Below are 17,778 nucleotides of genomic sequence, written 5' to 3'. Positions count from 1 at the left end.
CGCAGGGCCCCGCTCAGCTGGAGGGACTCTGGTGAGGACGAAGCTACCTATCTTATGGTGACAAGCGGCAAATGGGGGCCCATTACCGTGCGGAATGCTAATGCCAAACTTTAGGCCCCGGGGAATGGCCCCGTTCACCCCCCCCAAAACACAGGGAGAGGAGACCTGCCAGGGTGACATGCATGACAGCCTCCATTCACACACACAAGTGCAAGAGATAATAACTGTATGAATCACAAGGGACTTTTACACTCTTTCTTTCCCACTCCTTCGCTACTCTCAATCTGTGTCTTGACTGCTTCTAACACTCGCTGTTCCTAATTGTCCCCATGTCTATTTTTTCCTGCTTCCCCTCCCACTCTCATTCTTTATTGTCTATTAACAAATCCCCACACACACACACACACACACACACACACACACACACACACACACACACACACACACACACACACACACACACACACACACACACACACACACACACACACACACACACACTTCATCGCTCTCATTCATTGTCAGATGAATTCCTTGAAAAAGAAGCTGAGGACAGCTGGTGAAAACCATTAATATTGATTAAACAATCTCCGTTCATCATATCCAAAAATAGTGCTGCCACTGTAGATTGAAATGCACATTACAGTATATGCACAGGAACAGGCTGCAGTACTAATTAAGCATGCACCATCTACCCCTACGCTTTGAAATATCAAAGAATATTGATTATTATTGAAATGATGCAGTGAAAGGTCTCTTTTGTTTTCCAGCATCCCTTTGACTGATGCATTTCCCCTCGATGCACGTCTCTAATGGCTGCAACTTCCAAAGCAACTATCTAAAATGTGGGTTTTCTTCTTGTTGTATCGGAAAAAAGGGAAAAAAAAAAAAACAAAGTGCGGGTGAGAGATGAAGAGCAGCGAGATGTGCAGAAAGGCAGACTTGTCTCTCTGTTCCCTGAGGCCCGTGGTGTGGGCACTGACTCTATTTGACACCGAGATGCAGCGCTGAGAAAGACAGAGTGGGGCAGACACACAGAAACACAGGGAGGGGAGGCATCAGAGCCTGTGTGCCTTCAGGGGCTGTGTGAATGTGAGTCATGCCATGATGGGGCGACTTGTTCAGGGTAACATCACCCTTGTAACTTTCTTTTTCGTTCGGGGAGTTCAGACAGTTTCCTCTTTTCTGAGTGGAACCAAAACAACTGAGGTCAGGGTCGGGGGTTTCATCTCAGTGACCGGGGGGGGGGGGCATCAAGAGCAATTCTGTTATATTAAATGTATTTAGAGGAAACACGTATTAATTAGTATGTTAGAAAAGATGGACCTTACGGTGGGCGTGTCCAATGCTTTAGAGACACAACATATCTAGCTTATGTGCTAACATTACCTCTTAAGGCAATGCTAAAGATGAGTACACGGGAAATTACTTTTTTGACGATTTGCTTCATAAAGCAAACTTGAAAATGTGAAAATGTGCATATTTGCCTATCGGTTTTAAAATAGCTCATAAATGCATCATTCAACTTGTCAGCTAACGTTGCCTCTGTAAGGTGATTTTCATCCTGCACTGAAATAAATGGAATCCAGTGGCCGCCTGAAGGATACGAAATCACTCTGAAAACATGGTTCACTTTGAAAAATCGTTGGCAACAATGTAGCTTGCATAATTGCTAGTTAATGGGCTAAAACATGCAAAAGCATCAGTATGATTCTTTAATTAGTTTTTGGCCACATAATTTATTTCAGTTTTTTTTTTGCTATTAATCATTTTGCAAAAAGGAAAGATGTTTTAGAGCCATTTTACAATGAAAATGGAAAAAAAAAAAAAAAGTGCGACTCCGCTCCGACAGTGTTCTGAAACTCCCACTTTCAGCTTCTAAAACCTTTTCCCTCGCCCCGACGTCACAGCGCTTTTGACTGCAACAGTGAAAAGTGAGGCCACAAACCACTAGGGAGTGATGGGAGTAAAACCTTTGGGTAATGCACTCCACACAATGGCCCTATTTACTGAGGCACCTGAAAGAGAGCTCCATGGTGCAAAACAGCACATTACTGTGTGGGAGGACTGTGTAGGATTTTTCAGACCAATCACACAGTATCCTGCATGTGGCAGACAATAAACACGCAAGAGGGAAAGTGGATAGTGGCAATTCTGGAGTGTACACGTGTGTAGGTGTGTATGGATGAGAGGGAGTCTGTTATTTTTATATAGATCAAACACTGTACGTGGATATACAGTGTGTGTGTATGTGAAGGGGTGTGTGTTTGTGCCTGAATCTAATATGTGGTGTGCATTGTTACATAATCTTAATATAACAATAGATATAGATTGTATCTCTACTATATAGCACACGCTCACAAATATCAGTCATCTGCACATGCCTGATTATTTTCATCAAGATTATTTGTAAATTAATTTGCAAGACATCTCCCCAAAAGTGAAGCCAAAGCCTCGTGATCTCCCCCTGGTGTCTGGTTGCAGAATAATTTCTGGACAGTGGGAGGAAGTAGAGACACGTCGTCCATCTTTCTATACGCTACGTTTTTAAAGTAAGACAATGACCTCGTCTATTTAAAGAGAAGGGTGGTTTTATGATACGTGACAGAGGATCATTTGAAACTTGAATACATTTCCTCCACTTTAATTGTTCATCTTTTCTTATCTGCACTTTCCTTTTACATCTTAAATTTGGCAAAGTAATGAAGCTCATTTAAACAGAACAATGAAATGCATTTGAGAGGAGGCATTACCCAGCCCTGTGCATGTGTGTCCATTTACTTGTCTATATACCTGCCCGTCCCTCTGGTTTGCCTGCCATTGTGCACCATGGTCCATTTGGCCCCACACAGTAAGAAACAGAGAGGTTGGTGTTACAAATCCCATCTGAATTCCTCTGTGAAAGGGATTGAGTGCCCACGTTGTGACTGTGCATTCCAAAAAGCAGCGGGGCGCCCTCTTTGATATCGGCCCGAAGAACAAAACACAGCTCCACTGCCTATAAGGTGGCATTTTCTATCAAAGCAAAAGGCCATAATCCAGACTTATACACTAAATCCTATGTACACTGACATAATGCCCCCTAAGCTGTCTAATTCCTTCTCGAGCCCTCAATGTTTTCTCCACTGTCCCCCTCGTTTTTTTCTGTCCGTCTTGCTCTTTTCCTCTCTCTTAACCAGCGGTGAGTACATCTTCTTCCTCTCTCCATCCCTTCACACATGCCTGTCAGTTTCACCCACTTCACAGAATTGTTCTTGTTGTTTTTTTTCTCTCTATTCATTTTACGCTCTGGCCTTCTCTCTGTCTTTCCCGTACACATTTACAGTCGTCACCCCACCCCCCTTTTCTTTTCTCTTTATCTATATGTACTCCCATCACAACAACAATAATACTCTGTACAATACTTCCAAATAACTAACCAAGTGCTGTCGGGTTGCTAGGATACTCGGCAACCATTGTGATTGGCTCTCATTATGACTTGGATTTGCCATTTAATCCAGGAGATGTAATTGGCCTGCTCTCCAGTGTTCAGGGAGGCTTAACTCCTCAGACGAGCCCGCATTTAGCAACAATGCAGTGCTATCATGTATCAACAAACACAGCGAGCTAATGCAGATAGAAATAAACTCAATATTCAGCTCTCATGTTGAGCTCAGATCAGCGACGCACAAACAACGCACCCTTTGTTTGCCGTCTTGCTCCACAACAACTGCCGGTCGGTGCGGATAAGTCAAATCACTTGAGCGGCGCATGTGTCACTGTCTGCACGTGGGTGTAAATGTAAGAGTGGTCATTGTGGTGACACCACACAGTGGTGACACAGCGTTGTCACGTCGAAACGAGCCGCGGATTCGCAATGGAAGATTTGTCACACGCACGCACATGCACGTGTGTCACATGTGAGATGACACTGAGAGAAAGTGGTGGTGAGACATTAAATGATGCATTCAAAGTTTTGGTTCATAAGAATTAAGAAATATATTTTTTAACTCACATGTGTATCTGGTCTTGAAGGTAGTTTTGGTCTTGTTGCCTACATCTTTAAATACATGCCCCCCGACTTCCGCTCCCTCTCGTCACTGTGGGAAGTAGCCTCTGAAAGAATTAAGAAAAATTACATTTTTAAAAAGTTTCTGTTGAGCTTTTTAAAGCTTTCCAGAAATAATGTTTTGTTTTTTTCTTTAAGAGAAAATAAAAACATTGTATGTGGATAATCCTGGATAACCTAAAAAATACATAGTGTTTAAGCTTTTTAAACGTTATTATTCCAGTCACAAATTAAATTCCATTCACCTGCATTGTGTTGGAGTTTAGCAGCAGATTAAATAGCTGCTTGGCTACATACAAAACAGGATTAACAGCAAAACAGGCAACTGCCCAGGGGCGTCAGGTTTACTCCAGTACTGGGTCTATATTTCCGTGATTGCAGAGTAGAAAGAATGGATTATTATTCTGTCACAGTGGCACAAAAAGGCTGCAACCAACAATGATGTATAATATCAAAAAAATCGAAATATATTTTTTTTTAGTAACATTCAAAATTGCAGAAAATAGGGAGACACTTTCACCAGTGTAACTAAGTTAACATATTAAAAAAAAACCTGTTTGAATCTTTTATATAAAACCAAATACTCATTTGAGAAGTTGATACCAATTATTCTTGCTTTAAATAAATTACTCAAGTGACTAATAAATGTTTGCCAATTAATTTCCTGCCAATCATCTAATGGATTAATCAACAAATCACTCCAGCTTTTCAGCACTGCTTGTTTTCTGGGTGTCTGGTGAAAGATAAAAAGGTAAAAGAGATAAAACGAACAGAAACAAGAGATGTTTGCTCTGGGGACTCGGAGAAGGTTAATCTGGTCATGGCTAAATACCACTGAGTGACAAAAAATGTGTTATTTGATTATTTGAGAGAATTAACCCTTGAAAATCGTATTTCACTGCATATTTCTGCAACATAATATTGAAGATCTTTGAATTTATGTCTGATTTGGTCACAGATCACAATATAGCCAAGGTAACCAGTGATGCTATGATCCAATGCAACTGCTTTAAAGGTCCAGCGTGTAAGATTGAGGTGAAAGGGATCAATTGGCAGAAATTTAATGTAGACCACAAAAATACAAAAGGTGCAGGATTTTACTCACAAGCTCACATTGTATTTTGCATCAACTACCCACATCAATATGTAACCTTTCTAACACCAGGGGGGGAAAAAAACATGTCATGGAAATTGGCTTTTCCTCACAGCAGACACAGATTATTGGGCACAGCATGCGTCTGAATATAAGATGGAGGAACATAAAGAATCTGCATTTGTATATACAGTATATTCCATATTTATCATCGTTTCATGCGTCATAGAAGGGATTGACCAATTTGAACTTTGAACATCTGCTTTTACAAATTAAAGTTGCTGCATTGGAGCTCATTAAGTACGTGGTGCTTGGCAGTTATGTTGCTTCGCAGGAAAAACACATGAAAGAATGACTTTATAAGAATGCATGTATCCTATTAGGTACAGATTGTTATGCTGAGTGCATATTGAGCCGAGCATGCAAAAGAAAACATGCCTTGTGTTCTAATGATCGCTGCACAATACAGTACTTGTACACATCTACGCCAGCTTGTGATAAATGCTCCGCACACAACCTTGATTAATAGCTCTGACAATGTGTGCGATGCCGATGATGGCGGCTGCTAAATAAGGATTAGCCCATGATGGCCATGTTAAACTTGGTCGTCAGGCGGGGGGAGCAGTGGGTCAAAGTGTTGACTGTGCCCGTCATTCATCTTCATTCGGCTACTTTCACTCCATCATCGCTGAAGGTCAAACTGAGAGATACCTGTGAATGAAACGCTCCCCTTTTTGCAGTCAATTATATCTTCACGCCTCAAGGACACGAGCGAGAGGATGTGAGAACGTCGGACTGTGGCGGACCTATATTTTTTCAGTTGTAGGGTGGGGGGGCATCGCACTGGCTGATATGGAGCAATATCATCTGAGGTGTGCTAGTGGGGAGATAAGTGAGGGTACAGCCTCATAAAATGGGCTTATCCCGCTTTCTGTCCGTCTTTGCAGCTTTTGTGGACAAGATAATAGGACATAAGAGGAACCTCTGATCTGATGAACATAAATCATTTATGGAAATTAGTCAGAGTAAAACTACAGTTTGAAAAAATATGACAAACTGGCTTGTTTTTTTTTTTTTAATTACTGAGTGGGCTCATTGCTGCCCCTTGTGGTTGGTGGTGAAAAAAGCTTCCTTTCCTCAGGACTTATATTTAGAATACTGAGTGGTTTATTTAACAGGTAAGGACCAGTTCTTTTTTTTATCTGCACTATGAAGGAGAAGTAAAAAATGTTTTGTTGTCACCCTAAGACAAGAGTGTTTCCTCATGGAAAAGCTTTAAAAAAGCAGGTTGTGACCTCATGAAAAATGGCAGCTCACAGGTTCAAATCCATGTTAATATGTTCGGGTACCACAGGACCACAATGAGAAAAAAAAGTAAAACAGAGCTTGTGCGCTCAGCAAACGTTCCCTCAATGTGTAAAGGTTACATCAAACAGTGCTGCTGTCCATCCAACTCCCCCACCGCAGCGTCTTCTCGGCACAAGCTCAGTCGAGTTGCGGTTTTCATGTGTCTGACTTGTGTTGTTGTTTTCTCCTGTGGGCTGAGTTTTACACAGTCTGTCAATCTCCTGAGCGTCACACATTATAGGGACCAGTGGAGTGAGACACCAAGAGTGATGCCTCTGGGGAACAACTCGTCTCCCACCTCCCGCCCCCACCCCTCTCTGTTTGTCTGTCTTTATCCTCAAGCCTCTTCTCTTTCTCTCTGCCTCAACCCATCTCCTTGTTTTTCTCTCTCACTGACTATCCATTTCTCTTCTTCGTCCCCTCCTCTTCCTCCAACAACTCCCCAGATTCCTGGCCAAGTTTGAGTGAGTCTGATCCCCTCTGTTTGGAGAGGCTACACTACATCTGTTGGCGCGCTTAGTGCTTGAGTGGTCGGCCAAGCCCAGCCAACATCCCCCAGCATGCATCACAGCAAGTGTGCAACTAATGAACACGACTGAAGGAATGTGCCTGCACCCGTCTCCTGCCTTTTTTTGTTAGATAAGTTTTGCTCTCAATGGGGGCACTGTTTACGACGATTCAGCCTGGAACAGGGAGTGGAAATATCGAGTCAGATGACCATGAAATGTTTGTGGAAACCTTTCAAATGAAACTGGGACACACTCCATGTGCTGCTCTGACTTCAGAGGAAGAAAGTCAATGAGTCATATGACCGGAGACTTCCCAAAGAAAAAGGGAGTTGATAAAACTTTTAAACGGTGAGAGCATCCTGACCCTGTAAAACACCTGACAAGAAGTCAAATGAATAACAGTCAAGAGCCAAACGTGGGAATCAACCTCCTTTGCTCTTACAAGTGCCATCATTTGAAAGATTGTGTCTTTGGATGAGCAGTGAGATGGGGAGACATAAAGAGGGGGTTGTGAGAGAAATATCAAAATTCAAGGCTTTTACCTCAATCCTCTCTGTGAATAGCCCCGGCATTCTTCGGGATTTAATGAAAGCTCCCAAAGTGAGTGAAAGCCTGAAATAGCATTAGTTGGCGCACAATGGTGGCCTTAACTGTAGGTATTAAACCTTAAAAGACGAGACCTAATTGGCTGACCAGTGAATAGGCCAATGGGTGGCTGACTCCTGGGCAGCAATGTCAGAATGCCTGAGCAGCCAACAGCTTGCCCTTGTCTTCTTCTTTCTCTGGCAAATGAGAAAAAGTTGGACGTCCCTCTTGATTGAACACCCGTATCGACTTCACATCTCTCCCCACGCCTGTTCTTTTGTTTGGGGGCTTATCTTCACTATGAGATTCTTTATTGGACGTGGAAAACCCCAGCTTCCCTTGTTTTGACGAATGTGACCGCTATCAGTTCTTTCATCTATGTATTTCACCCAAGTTCAGTGCCATTCTGCAGCAGACCCTTCTTGGTCGCACCGTGCCGCCTGCATTCAACTTGCCTTCAAAACCAACAGCAAAACACTCAGTCAAGTGGAGAGAGAGCATCAGGCCCTTGGATCTCTTACTGCAGAGGGTGGATGTGGGGGTCCAGGGTGCATCCAATCACTGACTCCAATGAAGTGAAGTACTCCCTGGCCAACGGAGGAACAAGACAGTGGAATGGTCGAGAACAATCATGCAGTGAAGCCCCCCCTGTTATCTAGCCAAGTGTGCTAATCAAAACCTTGTGCGCCTGATCAATACCAGTGGACTAGAGATTGCACTCCAGGGGAACTGGTGGAGGCTATAGGGGTGTATCAAAGGCTGGGGGAGAGAGTGCGAGGGCTGGGGGGGGTGATGCCGTAACCACGGACAAGTTGAGTGATTTGAGCGGGTATGAAGTCAGACACTGTCTGGTCCTGGGAGGAAGAAAGATCATATACTCCCACACACACATACACTGGGAAGTCAAGCTGGTGTGGGTTCTCTTGAAATGCATGTTTCCTTCCGTCTAATCTCACATTCAGCCTGATGTTTAAGAATTTCTGACCGGTAGAAACTGAGCTTTGTGAAAATATTGGTCTTGGCGGATGCGTGTTGAGATAAATCGACCTCAAACAACCAGATCATCCCACAATATTGTTGCCACTAACTTATATTTTTCAGAGTGCTGAAGTTGGCAAAAAATAAAAGCTGCAACTAAAGATTATTTTTGAGTAATGCACCAATTATTTTGACAATTAACCGATTATAATTTAGTTTGCAAACTAGAAAAAATGGCTGTCAGAAAGTCGCAGATTCTTTTAAATGGTCTCATCTGGTCCTTAAACTAAGACTGAAGTTCTGCATCAAAAATAAAATATTTTGTTTAAAAATACATACACACATTAACAAAGGCACAAAATTCCCCTCATGAAACCATATTTAAATTCATATTTGGATTCATATTAAATGACCTACATTCAAAGATATTAATTAATCTCTCAAACCTTTCAGACGGTAGAAATGTGACAGGACAGAACTTTACTCTGAAAACCAAGTTGAGTAAACCAGTAGTTAATAAGATGTATATCAGAAAACAGAAAGAGAAATTGCTCTATAGAGACTCAAGTTAAGGCCGACCATGTAAAAATCGTACTTTGGCTGCAGTCGCACACTTTTCACCGAATCATCACCACTTACTTTAAAAATGTTTCGACACTGCATTAATTGATTAAAATCCAACCGCATTCCTCAGCTTTAAGTGTGAAGTCCATTGATGCCAATTTGGATCAGATCCTGCACAAAGGATGAGATTTTTTAAGATCTGTCTGCCAAAGCTGAGGAGTGCAGATTTGTCTTTTTTCATGATGTGCTTATGAATGCATTAATACTAAACAGTGCAATGGCAGTCCTGGCTGTAATTGATGCACGCAGATCTACAAAAATTAGCAAGGTCCTTTAATCCTTCTGTCATCGCTTCGAAACAAAAGAGATTATGGAGGGGGATTTAAAACATTATACTTTTAATTCTAATCACATCTGTAAAGCCGGAGCCTTTTATCCACCAAAATATTCCTGATGCTATTTTCAAAGAATTCAACCTCAAATCACGCAAAGTATTATTCATTGCATTGTGGATAAACGCTAGGTTTGTGTGAAGGTTTGAGATTAATGAAGTATATAGAAATAGGAAATAAAGCAGGCCACTTTGAGCTGAAACCATAATCTAAAATAATCTATCGATCAACCCTGATGATCGCATTAATCCTAGCAAATTACTGTCATTGATACCACCACATAATGGATTGCTACACCAGAAGTGGAGAAATATATGCCATCCTGAAATGTAACTGTACTGCAGGGGTTTTATACAAGGCTCCAAGTGAGTCAGCAGCAGTTTAACAATAACTGTGAATTATAGAAAACACAAGATATAGATCATTACGGATATTAGGAGATGAATCATTGTTCAGATTGCCGTCTTCATGTTTGAGCTCGTAGGAGAGAGAAGCTAATGACGCAAACAGGATGTTGCAGAATCTGAATGTGAGTGCCAAGTAAATATTTCAAGCTTTGCAGATTTGGATTTTGAACCAGATCCTGACACTTCATTGTTGACAGCTGTGTCCTCAGTGAAACATGCACCATGCAAACAATAATAACAGCGAATATGAACACTTCAGCAATTATTATCTGCTGGTTTGATCCTCTTGAACGCAACAAGGAATTATCTTCTAATTAGTTGTAGTTTGGCTGCTGACTCACATATGTCTGTTTTATCGGAGCAGTGGCATGAGACGTGCTTCTTTGCTTTTTTCTTTTTACGTTACTGGCAATCTTAGGCAGGGCTCCATGCTGGTTTGGGGTGTTATTCATTGAAAATCAATATTTTCCATTTCTGAGGATGCAGAATGAATTATTACTGAGATGAGCATTGTGGAGAGATTGAAGGCTTAGTCCGAGGCATCACTCATCTCCAGACTTTCACAAGGACATTTACTTCTTCTCCCCTTGGAGTTAACTCAGCGAACATGGCTCTCCCTTTTTCTCACCACTGTCAGGGCACATATCACCCTCCGTCCTTAAGACTATATCTCACAGCAGCAGCTAGGAAGAGATGCACACATTTGAATGAATGAGCCACTTGAATTCCTCGGGACTTCGAACATTAATATCCTTTCTGTGGATAGTCCTCCGGGGGGGCGAGGGTTATCAGATTCTCTCAAGTCCTCATCTTAGGCGGGTTGGGCGAAACTGCCATTTTTAACGAACGTCTCTGAAGAATGCCAACCGTGTAATTCCACGATGACCTCGAATCCTTTTCGGAAATGATGAGCTAAGCATAGACACTCTCTAATTAACGAGCCACTCACAAAAGAGACGAACAAATTATGGAGCCAGTTTGAAATGTCAAGATAACCAATTATCAAATAAAAATGGCCATTAGGTAGTTCCTTCTGGCCACAGAGAAACCACCTGAAATAATGAGAGAAGCCCGGGAAGAATGGATTTTTAGACATTGTCATAGAGAAGTATTAGATTAGCCATAAATGTAAGACACCATAGGGACCGGATTTGGCCCGATAGATTTCTCAAGCATCCATACCATGAAATGAAGGCTCATTGGTTTCTTAAATGATGGATGTGCCACACATGTAATGATATTTTGAATGTCAGTTAAACATTACTCTCTTCATATTTGCCATGACATTAAACTGACCCTATACCGACCTTATGCTATGTGGACAACTGCAATAAAGACAGTGGTTCACTTGGGGGTCAGAACCTCAGACACCGACTAGCATGGACTGTATTTAAAGATTGATGACATTACTGCTCCCCAGAAGAGACGCCAATGTGTTCTGGTCGCCCCCTGGTGGCTGGCTACAGTGTTGGTCATAACTAATTGCATTTCAGTGGATGGGACATGGACCAAACTAAAAAGTATCATGGTTCCTGTCGTTGCAGGTAGGTCTTATAACAACGATGTGTGTCTAAGTTTGGTCTTAATTAGTTTAATTAGATTAGAAACGTCATGATTGACAGCTAACACTGACACCTCCATCCCCCAATCATTACTGGCTCTAAATTATATCTTCAGCAGCCAAGATGGTGGCAGTCACATTAACAATATTTTTGGCTTAATGTCTGGATACAAATCAAATCAAAATTTGAGAATTGAAATCAAACAATTCATCCATCCATCCATCATCCATCCCCCTCATCCCTTGGAGAGTGGTGGGGCATTGCCCACCTCTACAATGGGGGCAAATCACCACTACCTTGAGTAAAGCCTTCCCTTAAAGAAGCATATTAACGACCATGAGATGCTGAACTATTACATTAGAGTTAAAAGTTTCAGGTGTCCTCATACCTTTGGCCGCCAAATGTCGCTCTCAAACATTCAGATGCCCTCGGTTAATCGACCTCGGCGTATTAATTCTATTCACTTTGGTTTTGTTTGCATTTCTGTCGGCTTCACAGATCATAATCGCTTCTGACAAAAGGTACCGAGACCTTCACTGTTCTACAGACAGGACCCAGGAGATAGACATCATGTTTTAGTGAAGAATGGACTTCTGAGTGACTGGCAGATACCTCACCGAGACAGAGAGCTCTGGCGGCGCTCCAGCGAGAAAGAGAGAGAGAGAGAGAGGAACAGAGTGTTTTTCTCAGAGCAAAGGTAGCATTCAATGAGAGCTTCACCGGAGAGGATGAGATGCCCTTTCTGTGTGCGATGAAGGATGGACATGGGGGGGGGGGGGGGGGGGGGGGGGGGGGGGGGGGGAGCGGAGAATGAGAGAGCAGGAGAGAAAAAACAGTGACGAAGAGAGAGAAAGAAGGAAACTTTTCAGTCTGTATTTTCCATTCAAAGACATTTTGACAGGGTAGAGCCCACTCTGTGGCAGGGAGTGGAGCCATTTTGAAGTCTCCTACCGGCAGCTTGAGGGAAGCGGGGAGCCAGAATAGATATATCTCGGGCTGCCTGGGTGTTTTTGTTTTTTTTCCCTCCCACCACACTTTCTTTCCTGTTTTTGACAGCCAGCTCCGAATCGCCGAGCAGGTGTCTTCTTATTTTCCGCCGAAACAGTGGGACAGTGCACACAAACACTCCGACGCTGTTCATAAACAGATAAACACACCCGCAGACAAGACAGACGGGCAAACACACACACACACACACACACACACACACACACACATACATATAAACATAGAGGTTGCACTCAAGTAGTAACTATGCATTGGAAATGACTACCCTTGGCAAGGCTGCTGAGGATGAGGAGGGGAGCAATCTGTGACACAAAATGAGTGTCACAAAACAGAGCCGCTAGCATTCACTCTAATGGATGCAAATAACAGCCAGCCATTGACAGAGGGCTAAGATTTAGTATGCTCTGCGATTTTTGGGTCACTAGAAAGGGAAGGGTAATTCATCCTTATTATTCCCCTCAACATTTCCTAATAATGTGGCCAGTGTTGCACGCTCCAGCTGGGGTATTTTTCCCATCTTTTTGGGCAGGTCGGTTGGGGGTGAGGAATGAGCGTGGGTCATTGTGCCCAGCTTCGCTTTCAAGTGTCCGATTTTCAAAGCTCTTTCTCTGCGACGAGTGGCGCGCTCGTTGGGGATCGGCGGGGTCGAGGGAGGAGTGCAGAGCGTTGACACTGGTATTATCACAATAAATGTTGCCTCGGAACACATTCGCTCCAAATCAATCCATTCATTAAATGCCGCAGCCTCCCTCGTCCCATTGAAGGAGGCCTGTGAATGGCTGCTTTGAGAGGGAAGCTTTTGAAGTGTGAGGGGCTTTTGAGAGGCAGGGTGTCCCTCGTGTCACTGGTGTCAGTGATTAAGTTGTGACTGTGTGGGGGTGACTAATGCCCACAATGTATATGCCCCTTGTACTGATGGGACATGATAGAGGGCCAGCACTCGTAAACGCTCAGTTCCTCTGAGAGCTTGTGATTACAGAGTGAAACACGAGGTCAATGAAATAATAAAGAATGGAAATGATAAGAAATAGAATTAGAAAAAACAACAAAACTATAAATATATATGATTGTTCAATTAATTCATTTATATAGATTTGGGCACAAAGTAATGTAACTAATTACTTTTGCTCACAAACAATATGGAAAGGGTGACATAAAATGAGAACTGATTACGAGTGACACCCAACAATGTCTCATCTACTTCTATTCACTTCATCATACGACCATAAAAACAGAAAAACAATGTAGCACATGCAGATCACTGAATGTGACTGACAGGCCAATACAACATCAGGCCAACTGTCATAAATTCAATTATTCTTTCAATCATTTCTGAAAGCCTTGTATCTTGGTCCTTTACATCATTGGCATGACTCACGTGTGTGAATTCTAAATATTACGGCACTGGCCTCCGCCTGTGTTCTTTCACCAGTGTGATGTTTGACACATTTGGATCCAGAGACAGATCCAGAGTATACCCATGGATATGCTGATTAATATTGAAAAACGTACCAGCTTGGTATCAAATCAATGGAGAATATGACTGAATTTCTCTCACTGGGGTTTTATATTCGTATTGCGTGAATAAGAACAAAACACACCGGTTTCCTTTTCATATTTAAAGCATGGCGCCATCCATTTTACCCCCTGTGACTACTTGAATGATGCGGGCATATTGGAACTTTCTAAAGCAATTCTTTTGTGCATTGTGATCTCTTCGGCAGTTCTTGCGAATCCCGGAGGGAGAAGGCAGAACAAGGCTTCGGGAGTCTCAAAATAGCAACTCGCCAGAGGGAGTTGGAGAGAAAAAGGGATCGCTGAGCTACACCACCACAGTGCTGGACGCTTCTTCTCTGTGCTGTTGAGTCACTCCTTGTTGATGTTTCTCCCTGCCGTTCAAAGTGGAGGATGGGTGACATATTACCTCTCGGGCAGGACTACAAAGAGCTGCCGAGGAGAAGAGTGGCCTGGCGGGCTGCCCGCCCGCCATCGGCCTGACTTTTTACACATTCTTGATGAATGGTTGTATTTCTCTTCCGAGGCCGTGCAGCCAGAGAGCACGCAGGGACGGGCTCAACTGGGGACAGCGGTGTGATACGAGGGAAAACTACACATGAGCATTGGAGGTGTGACTCAATTACAGCCCCTGCATATGCAAAGGTACATACAGGGAGAATGATAAGGACAAACACAAGCACAGAGGTTATATCAGAGGTCAGGCTCAGCCCTCTCACATCAGAGGGGGGATAAGAAACTGAGTGGTTGGGATTGTTCTACTAAGATATATATATATCTTTTTACGGTTCCTTTTCTTAGGTCTCAAACACCTAGTGGCTCAGTACCAGAGGGAGAAAGACTGGATAGAGTACACATCGTATTAATAACAGACACCCGGTTGCTTGTGGACCTGATTTTAACACATGCACTGAAGTCAATACATTTTCCTGGAGGAACTGCATGTGAGAACCCAAATGTCCGAGTCAGTTACTCCAGATAATTTCCAGAACTTTTCTGCCAGCCCCCTAGTAAAATGTCAGAGTGAGCCCATGTGAGAATATCTCAGGATGAAAACGAGGTGCCATACAAGTAGAAGATTTCAACACATCTGAAAACTCTGGAAAATACCTGGAATATTGGGTCCAGGCATTTTCCAGAGTTTGCCTTTTGCATGTGAAGAACATGTCTGAAAAATAGCTTTATACTTGTGTTGTTCTCCCTTTTCTCTAAACTACCTGATCCAACAAAATAATCTCCTTTTGATCCATGGTACAACTTCCTTGGAAAATATTATTTTCAGGCAACATCTCTATGAAAATCGATGTCATCTCCTGATGCCAATTCTAAATAAACGGCACAATGTATTTGTTAAATATCTGCTTAAATGCAACAGTGTCTCTCCATTTCTGTTTTTCATCTCCGTACAATTTGAAAAACCTTATTTTAATGTGAAAATACTTTGAACATGAAGCATTTCAAAGATAAACTGTCAATTTGTGTGTCATTTCAAATTATCTCTTTAGAAAACAAGACAGAAATATCTGATGCCTGGCTGGCAAACTGCTAACATCGTGGTAACTGCAACACCTCCGGTTGCCAATTAGCAGTTTATTTTTTATTTTTCCACCGCCAAAAGGAGCGACTCGCAATCACACTGCTTTGAATGCAAGTTTTCACAGCAACGCCAGACATGTGAAAGAGGTCAATGGCGGCCAAATCACCTGCATTCAAATTTCAAGACCAGCTTCAGTCAAATAAAAAAAGCTGCAAATTATCTTAGACGTGTCAAGAAAAACAGCAGCAACAGAGAGGGAAGGAAATTGTGGTCGTGTCGCAGAGACCTCGGAGACAAATGGAATTAGGTGTAAGTTCAGTCATGAAGAAAACTCCAAGCCACACCTTGTCTACTTCAATTTAACTCTGTCCTTTTAGTTTAAAGCTAATTCCTGTCTCACGGTTGTGTGTGACCAAAGTGTGTATGAAAAGGCACCAGTTTAGATGTCAAACAGGTTTTCTACCAGGTAAATATAGTAAAACACTTCCAGCTCTTTCCTCATCTCCTCTATGTCTGTGTTTCTCTGCATTGTTGCTGTACAATCACATCTACAGCAGAGTCCGACTGCGTGCTCTGAATTACAATATAACCAGCACCTCCAGGATGATACTTCTGAACTGCAAAGGTACATTTTATTCTCACAGAGGCTGTAGTATTAACCTTAAGATGCTGTGCCGAATGGATTTTGATGATTCACAAAAGTCCGACTGAAACACTGCTACTTATTATGCAGCTTTGCGTCAGGTTTTAATTTCCAGCTCACATGGTAACTAATACAAAGTGTAAAATCTATCAACTGTCTCCACCTTGTTCAAAACACCAGCATTCTTAGAATGAACGCATCACCCCCATTCTCCCCTCATCGCACTGGCTACCTGTCACGCTCAGAATTGATTTTAAAATGTCATGCAAGTTTTTAAATCTCTTAACGCCATTGCCTCGTTTTATATCACTGACCTTCTAATCCCGTACATACTGTACCTGCTCCCAATCTCACATCTGCAGATCAACTGCAGCTCAGGCGTGAAGCTGAGGGTGCTAGAGCTCTTTCTGTGAGGAATCCACAACTGTAGAATAACCTTCCACTGGGAATCTGACAAGCTGCCTCGTTGTGCTCTTTTAAATTTAGCTTCTGAACACTTAAAACGTTTTTTATAATTTGGCTTTTACCAAGTTTTGGTCTGTTTTTATGTTTGTGACGCACTTTGCAAACTTGTTTTCGAAAAGTACTACATAGATAAAGTTATTATTATTATATATGTACCACAGGAACTACAACAAACTACAACTCCCAACACACACATCATGCTGCTTTAGTTTCATTCTCTACATCCAAGGCGTGACCACAACACACACACACACACACACACACACACACACACACACACACACACACACACACACACACACACACACACACACACACACACACACACACGGAGCGATATTGAACTGTATCCAGACTCACCTGGCTGCAGATATGTCTTGTACCAGGACGGACACGTGCACCTCCAGCTTTGTCTTTACTCTGAACAGGTCTCTCCATTGCCGGCTAGAGAGCGTGCGTGCGCGCGCGGTGCGTCTGGAGCTGGAACAGGTGCGCGCTCAACAACAAACTCCCGGAGACGCCGAGGACACTGTCCTCCTCCAAACATGGCGGATACGAAGCGACCCGGGTTGAAAATGTCCAAACTTTTTACTAACACGTGACCTCATCCGAAGCCTGTCGCAGAAAAAACGCCAGGTGGGCTCATTAGAGTGACGTAGAGAAGTGACGTAAGCTCAGCTGTGGTGGAGCTGAACTATAAGAAGAAGAAGAATCCACTGAAATAGAAATGTTCCTGTATATTCAGATCCATATTCACATTGATAAATGTCACAATATTATTTCTTTCAAGGATTAAAGGCTTGATTATTGCTCCTGGTTGAAAGGTTGTGGTGTTAAACTCTTCTTTATGAGCACAGAATGATAAAGTCTATCAAACTATCCAAAGTACATCAATCATGTGTATGTATTGTATCGTATATTATATTATATAATTACAATTATTCTGCGATAATATTGGTATTGTTTTATTGTCCAGATCCAAACAGAGGACGTGTTATTGAACTCAGATAAGTATAATGTTCAACAGTCTCCATATAAAGATGAACGACATGACAGTGTCTCGGTCGCCATCTCATAAGGTCATAAACTTTGCCTCCTCCATGTTGACGTGAATCAAACTTAAAA

At 42.4% G+C, this 17,778-nt stretch overlaps 1 long non-coding RNA gene across 3 annotated transcripts in view; it reads right to left on the bottom strand.

Moving 5' to 3' along the window:
- Window positions 1–17,279, bottom strand: part of LOC109634681 (uncharacterized) — a 106,629-nt gene extending 89,350 nt beyond the window's left edge. For 2 of the 3 annotated variants that reach the window (XR_011239938.1, XR_011239929.1), the window contains exons 1-2: window positions 17,014–17,279; window positions 3,995–4,095 (exon numbers count right to left, since the gene is read on the bottom strand). This is a non-coding gene — a long non-coding RNA (uncharacterized lncRNA). The remainder of the gene's footprint in view (window positions 1–3,994; window positions 4,096–17,013) is intronic. The other variant, XR_011239939.1, reaches the window with a different exon arrangement.
- Between the last annotated feature and the right edge of the window lie 499 nt (window positions 17,280–17,778).

Source organism: Paralichthys olivaceus, chromosome 22, assembly GCF_024713975.1.
Source record: "Paralichthys olivaceus isolate ysfri-2021 chromosome 22, ASM2471397v2, whole genome shotgun sequence".
Taxonomy (NCBI): Eukaryota; Metazoa; Chordata; class Actinopteri; order Pleuronectiformes; family Paralichthyidae; genus Paralichthys; species Paralichthys olivaceus.
This window is presented reverse-complemented; position numbering and strand designations above follow the sequence as displayed.